Source organism: Anneissia japonica, unplaced genomic scaffold (assembly GCF_011630105.1).
Source record: "Anneissia japonica isolate Jap-2015-1 unplaced genomic scaffold, ASM1163010v1 scaffold287980_len571666_cov165, whole genome shotgun sequence".
NCBI classification, from domain to species: domain Eukaryota; kingdom Metazoa; phylum Echinodermata; class Crinoidea; order Comatulida; family Comatulidae; genus Anneissia; species Anneissia japonica.
Genome location: NW_022720008.1, coordinates 143,889 through 152,591, shown reverse-complemented (window position 1 = coordinate 152,591; position 8,703 = coordinate 143,889). Strand labels below are relative to the sequence as shown.

General features: G+C 34.3%; 1 protein-coding gene across 1 annotated transcript in view; it reads right to left on the bottom strand.

The window, feature by feature from the left end:
- Positions 1–840, bottom strand: part of LOC117111164 (extracellular serine/threonine protein kinase FAM20C-like) — a 61,073-nt gene extending 60,233 nt beyond the window's left edge. Inside the window, exon 1 of the mRNA XM_033254039.1 lies at positions 369–840. The gene's annotated coding sequence lies outside the window, so the exon portion shown is untranslated. The remainder of the gene's footprint in view (positions 1–368) is intronic.
- Between the last annotated feature and the right edge of the window lie 7,863 nt (positions 841–8,703).

The window sequence follows — 8,703 nt, the reverse complement described above, 5'->3', positions numbered from 1 at the left end:
AGAAGCCTATTTAATCAATCAAATTGTGAGTGTGAAACCATAAAACCAAAACCAGAACTAATGCCATGAAATGAATAGAAAGTACTGAGAGTTGTCTGTCTTGCGAAATCTGCATATTAAATGTTGTATGCGCTGTGTATGCGTTTACAGTTATTAATGCAAATAACATTTGTTGTTTTTGTAGTACATCATTATCACTAAGATTGTTCTTATTTTGGCTTCGCTTTTGTACTAGACAACCTCCTCAGTAAAGCTTTAAGACGGCTTTTCAGCCTGGATACACTACGTCTCCCGTCTATATTGTTTTTGGCCTAGCTAAAGCACGACTATGACGCCAACAAGAACAGTAGTAAATAGTAAGCACAAACCTGGTTAGCTAGCTGTATAGTACCTCCATTATCACACATTGACAAGATATTATCATTATAAATTGAATTCCTTCAAGCTATTCGCAAAACCCGGTCGTAGTTACGGAGAGAGCGCCATTGTAACCTCCATTGATCGCATGTAGTTTGCATGAGTAAAGCACGTACTATGTACAGTCACTGTTTCCGCTAAGTTTACACTAAAATACCCACGCACAGAAGTTGGCTTAGGACAGCGTTCTTGCGGTGACTTGGAGTGAAGAAGATCCGTGCATGTCCTGGGAATATACCATCCGTATACTCATGCGCATAACTTATAGTTTACTAATGACTGTCAATTCAGAAATAATTTTCACTTAAAATACGCCAAATACTTATACGTAACAATATATAGGTCGTATTGATATTACTGTAGTAGACAAGCGCATCCAAAATTGATGTTTTGTTTACTTTCGCTTAGATATGCTATGTGTGGCAAACGAAGCGTAGAACGTGCTTTTGTTTATCAAGCCCAATGTCAATTGACATGGTATGAGAACCCCGATCAATTGTTCGGAAATTCTTGGTTGGATTTCAATATCTTGTTATTCGGAAATTGATTCAGGACAAAAGTTTTTGATTAATGGAAGGATAAAATAAATTGACGGAAAATAGAAACTTAGATAAGGCCATTAGAAGAAAGAAAAAAAAAAAAAAACCCCACTGAAAATCATCAGGCACATACTGTGGGTACAACTATAAGAATGTACTGTAACTAATTATCGATTAAGATTGATTCAGAAATGCAAATCGCTTTTTCATGAATGATTGACTAATTGACTAATATACTTTGATTGATTGATTGATTGATTGATGCAGTGATTGGCTAATTTATAGATTGATCCAATCGATCGATTTTTTATAGGTATAGCTTATAGGCCTATATTATTCTTCTAAATAAACAGCATCATTTAAAGCAGTGGTGGCGCCAGAGGGGGCGGGGCTGGGGCTATAGCCCCCGTCGGGGGAAATCCCCACCCCCGTCGGGGAAGACGATAAATTATGTCGGGGAACAAACAAATAAAAAAAATGTTTACATGTAATATTCGTTTAGCCATCATATTGCTTGTGTTAACTTTTCATCACAACAACAACAACAACCACAACAACAACAACAACAACAACAACAACAACAACAATAATAATAATAATAATAATAATTCAGTGAGACTAAACTTGCGTTCTGTTATGACAAATGCTCATTTAGATAGCCTCATGATGGTTGGAATACATCGTGATAGGTGAAGCAACCTCGACCATGATAGCGTGGTTGACAGATTTCATGCAAAATTTCCAAAATATAGAATTTCACTTTCAAGAATGAGGATTTGAAAGTAAGTTAGATGGTTACATTGTATACTCTTTGTTTCTTGCTTTATTCAAAATGTTTTGGTTTTGGAAGCTGATTTCAACATTAGAAAGCACTATAGCCTACATGAAGTCATATTATAGTAACTCGATGCCTATCAAGTAGGCCTAAGTAATAAAAATTCGCCATAATTCATCAAATACCCGTGGCTTCCAGGGGGCTTCGCTCCAGTAGCCCCCCCCCCCGTCGGGGCCTTTAGCCCCTCCGTCGGGCAGGTCCTGGCGCCACCACTGCTTTAAAGCGCATGTCTAAACTTAGAAGTACAGTGCTCACGCTAGGACCATAGGGCACATCAGGGGCGGATCCACATTTGTTTTGCTGTGGGGAACATTAGTCCCCACCCACCTCAGGGCCTCCATGGTTGGGGCTAAGGTGAGCAACTTTTAAGAATATGAATCTCTGATTCCCGGAATGACACTCAGGCAGTAAAAATGCTTTTTCAAACCAGTGCTCCTCACAAAACGATTGTTTTCTCCCAATGGGAGTTATGCTCCCCTCCCCCTAAACACAACCTCACGACCGTCGCAAAGGCCTAGTCCTAGATTTTATTTTAAACTTATAACACAATCGGCGTAGCGTTGTGTTTATCAATATATAATAGAAAATTATGGTAAAATAATAGAGCACGCCATTCGCCCATTTGCGGATGAAGGTTACGGTATATTTTATTGGGGGTGGTAGGGGGGGGGGGAAGAGAGATTATTCTTTGCGAAGCCTGGGACGGTTTCTAAATGATATTCTTTTTTAATAGGGACCCCTGGATGACCGGAAATAGCAATCTCAGAAAAATACGTTTAAATGTAAAGTTGATAAGAATTCAGTTGTTACTATATACTATACTCTCAAACTCGACTCAATAAATATTTCTTATATATTCGAGTAGGATGTCTTCATGTCGATCATCATTATCATTAATTGATATTTAACATTATTATCATATTACATCTATGCTTGATACTCCTGACGCAAATCTATAATTGTCTATTTCACCACAACAATAAAAATTACAAATATTATATTTTTCATGCATAATGCACCCCATAACGAGGTTACTATTGCGACGGTAGCGGAAATAATTACGTCGGATTATTTTGTTAACCTTATTGATGAGGGCCTCTTTGAGTTCTACATTTTGATAAAATTAAATCTTAATAAAACATGTTAAATAGGCCTAGGCCTACGTGTTTATTATAGGTTACAATTATTACTGGTAGCATATCATTGATATTATTGCAATAATATCATTGTAACTGTACTGTATTTATCGTTAATATTATTATCATTATTGCTTCTATTAGTAATTATACGATAACATAATTATGTTAACGGTTGGGAACTTATATGGTGCTTAATACTATAATATAATGTATTGATTGATAGAATTGTCAATTGTTTGATCAATAATCGATTGACTGATTGGTTAAATGCATGTTTGATTGAACTGTACAGGGTCAGAGAGAGAGAGAGAGAGAGAGAGAGAGACAAATGAAAGGCCCAGAACTTTCAAATTCACGATCATTTAATAGGCACTTTACGCAACAGAACGGGAAGGGGTGTCTGGACGATGGTTTTGTGCTCATCAGAGCGTGAAGACCACAGGGCGCTTAATCCGAATTGCTGTTCTCGACGGCTTCTTCCCGTCCTCTTGCGCAAAGTTCCTAATAATAACACAATGGGGAGTCGGATACAGAGCTACTCTCCAAACTTAGTGCTTTTTCAAAATTATATCATACTTGTTTGTTTCTTTTTTACGCATTAGATCGAAAACAATGCATACAAGCAGCTTATGTTAAGTCGAAAGTCTGTTAACCTAAAAAGAAATACATCACATTGTAGTTAAGTTGTAGTTAAGCATAACCTTGAGCTGTAATTCCTGGCCCCGAAACCTTGACTCAGAAGTACCGGGTTGGTGTCCGGAGGGGGATAGTTTTCGACCAAAGTTTTAACTGCTGTTTATTTTGTTGTACTGTGATGGTTACTTTTGTTGTTGTTATTGTAATATGTGTTTGCAGGACCATATTGTAAAACAGCGGTAAGATCTCGCCTTTATATGTTATCCTGCCTAAAGATGTTTTAAATAAAAATAAAATAAATAAATCACATCGTTGGATCGAAACATTAGTGATGACAATTCGTCTTATTATTACTATAGTAGCCTCCTGGAAGATGAACCGGACCTAATTGAAACTGACTCGGCTAATTCGTCGAGGTCAGCCAAGTTGTTAGCGGATATTGTTTTGTTGATTTGATTTGCGATCAAGCAGAAGATGATAACATCCTGCACTAGCACATCACAACGCTCAAACTTGGCTGTGTATTATTTATTCACTCACATAATATTTTAGTACAGTAAAACTTTGCGTGAAAACTGAGGGCGTTGTAGCACATCCATGGTTGAACTGATGTAGGGCGTTAACAAAATCAATATTGTTGTTAATGCGTGTTATTGTCAAACATATATTACTTGACAAAACATAATTTAACTGTTGACTTTGAAGATTACATAATTAAAAAAAAATACAATTTGAAAAAAAAATGTTTCTGATAATTTAACTAGAAATTCGTCGTCTCGGCCGCGTTTTATAATAAATAAAATCTTTATGAACTGTATTTAATTTTCACATAAACATTTTGTTAATCAATTCAAAAGTGTTGTTATATACAAATAATGATTGTTATGAGTGTGTGAGAAAGGAAAGTTTATTTTCATAAGTTAAAAAAAAAATGGTATGTTCCATTTAACGAACTGAAACATTGTTGAACGAAACAGTCTATATTTCAACGAATGAAAATAACCTTTCCAATGCACTAATAAAAAATATATTCATGATTTGTTTTACAATTCACCTAATAAGGTATCTACATTTTATATTTTATGATAACTCAATCTATGGTCACCTTTCTTCTGAATGAATCAGTCCATGTATCTTCTTTCCATGTGCAGTGGCACAACTTGAATGGAACAAAAATGCATCGAAAAATAGAACTAAAAAAATTACCGAATATATTTGAATAAACGCCCCTCGAATAAATGGCACTCGAATAAACCCCCTGTCAGAGCCTCATTTGGAATAAACGTCTCTCTCGAATGAACGCCCCGGGCGTTTATTGTTTTCTGAAATAAACGCCTCCCTCCTAAATGACTGTAAGCAATACTAATTGAAGCAACGTCATTTTCAACATAATGTTCTACTCCAATAGAACTACATTTTTTTCCAAACTGGTTGGGATCAATTATCTTTATGATTACACAATAACAAATTTTTTACAGTGAAATTAAAGGGCGTTTATTTGAGTGTATCGTAGCCAGGATTTTTAAACAGTGCGGGACAATATCAGGGTGGATCCACTTTACGCGTAAATTCAAACAATGTGGACCCAAAAATATGAGAAATCTGGACCCATTTTCTTAAATTTTACCCATTTTAAGCTAAATATGAGAAATCTAGACCCAATTTTTTCTTAAATTGGACCCATTTCATGCATAAACTTACATAATCTAGACCCATTTTTAAAAAGTGGACCCATCAGAAAAAATGTGTGTGACTGTCCCAACTATCCCAATAGCTGGCTACGGCATTGATCGTATCTACTTAACACTAAAACATTTATACGCTTCCCTCAAATAAACAAACTCTCAAAAACCATGTTTAACAATAATGCCGGGGCGTTTATTCGAATATTATACGGTACATGAACAATGACGCAAATCAAAAACACAATGTTGTACCATTAAAAGATAGAAATACCCAATTTTCAAATGATATAAATCCATCAATCAAGAGATCTATTTATATTTATATTTCAGTGTCATTCTTGTCCAATTGTAAGTTACGCGCCCCTGACAAGATGGAAATGATGCTCTATGTTTAATCCTAACATTGGAATTTTAATTAAAGCATATGAACCAATAATACGACTCTATTTCGATGTATTTTTTTGTGAGGATGATAATTATGTAGAAGAAATATGATTTAAAGTGAAGGGTGATGATGACGATAGCGATAATAATAATAATAATAATAATAATAATAATAATAGATGGATTTATATATTATTATTATTATTATTATTATTATTTATTATTATTATTATTATTATTATTATTATTATTATATATATATATATATAAATCCATCTATTATTATTATTATTATTATTATTATTATTATTATTATTATAGATGGATTTATATAGCGCAAATAAAAGAGGTCTCTATACGCTCGACAATATTGTAGGTAAAAATACAATGAAAAAAGGCAGAAATAAAAAGTAAGAAAAAACAATAAACACCAAGTAGCACCCAAGCTGAAGTATAAGGGTTACACCATCACGCCAACCGGAGACATGTGTTTATGTACTCCGGTTAGCATCGTTTATGTCTTCATCTTTTCTGCGATCAGGTGCCTCCTAACCTGGACTAAACAAAACTAGCTAGCGAGGTGAAACAAAGAATTCGAAAAAACAAGAAAAAAAATGTAGTTACAAAGAGGCAAAGAGAAAACTTTTGAGTCGCTTTTTAATGATGCCAATTTGACGCAGATTCACGGACTTTAATGAGTAGTGTTGATGATGTTGATAATGATTGATGATGTTGATAATGATGCTACATATTATGTCAATTGATGAAGTATGGTGATTGGGCCTGTTAAATCATGATTATAATGATGGTACGACTTGTATGACTGGTACGATGGCTGGAAATAGAGTAAGATGAAGGAATTTGATTCATAGTAAACCAGTCATTGTCGAAAACGACATCATGGAAATACAGGATAATGATGATAATGATGATGATGATGATGATGATGATGACTATGATGATAACCTCCATGACGTTGGATATTACGGTGATAATGCTAATAATAATATTTGAGTCCTACAAATAAGGATGGTATCTTCCAACAATACTGGCATAACATGCTAAAGTTGGCAATAATAATTTTCGGTCACTGTTTTGCAACACGTCTTTAGCTCAACGGAGAGTACTTATTTTAATATAAAGCATTAGCAGATAGTGATTATGATTAACTTGATAACGGTAATATTGATGATGATGATGATGATGATGAGGACGGTGATAAGCCTAAAGAATGATATTGATTGCAGTTGGTGATGAAGCATTTATAATTTATTTGAAATATTTATGGTGATGATGATGATGATGATACGGATGACGAAAACGACGATAATGATTTGATGATGTTGATGAAAATTATATATTTCAATAGTTTGTGACACTAAATAATAGTTTCTATAATTAAAAAAAACCATTTTTAATAATTTAAAAAATGAGAAATCAGTTACTTTCGACTTACTTATGAAAATGGAGTGGATAGCACGTCTCTCTCCTCTTCCTCGTCAAATAACAATATTTGCTGAAGCCTATCTCCTTGTGTCTGAAGCTATTCTAGATGCTTTCCTATCCTGACTTTAGTTACTGGTCCGATTCAACTTTTATTCTCTTCATGTATTTATTACTTATAGGTACAATATTCTCTCTATTTTGCGTCTTTAAATTTTGTCGCGCTTGTTAAACCTGTCTTTACCTTAGGTTGGTTGCGATATACCGTTCTGCTTTAGTCACTGGTTAAACAGTCTTCGAATTGTATCCCTCTCTATACTGATTCACTGTTCAAACTTCCATTATTGTATATCCCTGATTGATCCTTTCCCAGCATGTTTTGTAGATATATTTTATGTAGCATTTTAAATACAATGAGAAGCTCCACCTCAATCAATCACAAACGCCAATCATCAGCGAGTATTCCTTAATCCATAATCACCAGGGAAAATACGGCACTGAAATCACTGCACTTGGGGGTAATCATTTCTTTGTATTAAACGTCCAAAGTTTTTTTAATTTTCAACTCAGGTCAGCAAATTGCATGATAATTACGTGCAATTACTTTCCATACAAGTTTGGTCAATCGAGGTTAATTCATTAATGAACAAGGAGGCGATTTACCATTTAGTATTACTGTATGTGATGATTACGTTTAGAAAGAAGCGAAACAGGCTAAAATCAATTTCCAATCAAGGAATATAATGATTATGTAAGGCTACGCGCAACTGATCATTATAGTCAGCCAAACGATGAGGATCGAAATTATTTTACCACAAGTTAAGCAACATGCATATCAATTTAACTTATTACAATAAAATGTACAAATTATTGGATCAATTAGATACTCGCATACCTTTTTGAGATGAAATATTTCTATCCAACGTAGATGGTCCAAGAATAATACATTATTCCAAGTATTGAAATGCACGCCATCGTGTTGGAATTCAATATTTCGACATTAGTTATGTCATCATCAGGAATGAAAAAATTATCCATATTAGCAAGCTTATATGCACTAGTACCAACAGTGTTTAACCAATCAAAACATTACCTCTAGTAGGTGACATAGCATGTAATTTAAACAAAGGATCAAAGCATTCGTACTCTACTGATCAAAGGTACATACAAAAACAGATGGTCCAACGTTATGTAGTTGAGAACAAATCTTGAAGTCTATGCTTTCATCAGAAACTTCATTCAACCTTTCTATGCGAACAGGGATATAACGTTTGAAAAATAAAAGCTGTTATACAAAGCTAACCAAATTGAGTCTAAACTGTATAAAGACGTAACCGGTGTGCCTACGTGATTATCGGTATATTACCAAATAATGATGCATCAACTAAAACAATCCTAGAATAGAAAGGAAGAGTTGTCAAAAGGCAAGAAATCTACAAATAGTATTCAACTAAAGACATCATAGAAAACGAACATCTAGGGCTATTTTGGATTATAACATTTATTTTAATTCGGCAAAAAAAAATTTACTATCTAGAAAGAAATTTGCGAGTCCAGCAAGGTCCGGCACTTGACTGGTGGTGGTCAAAGAGGATATATTTCATGGCTTTTAAAAATCCAAATAT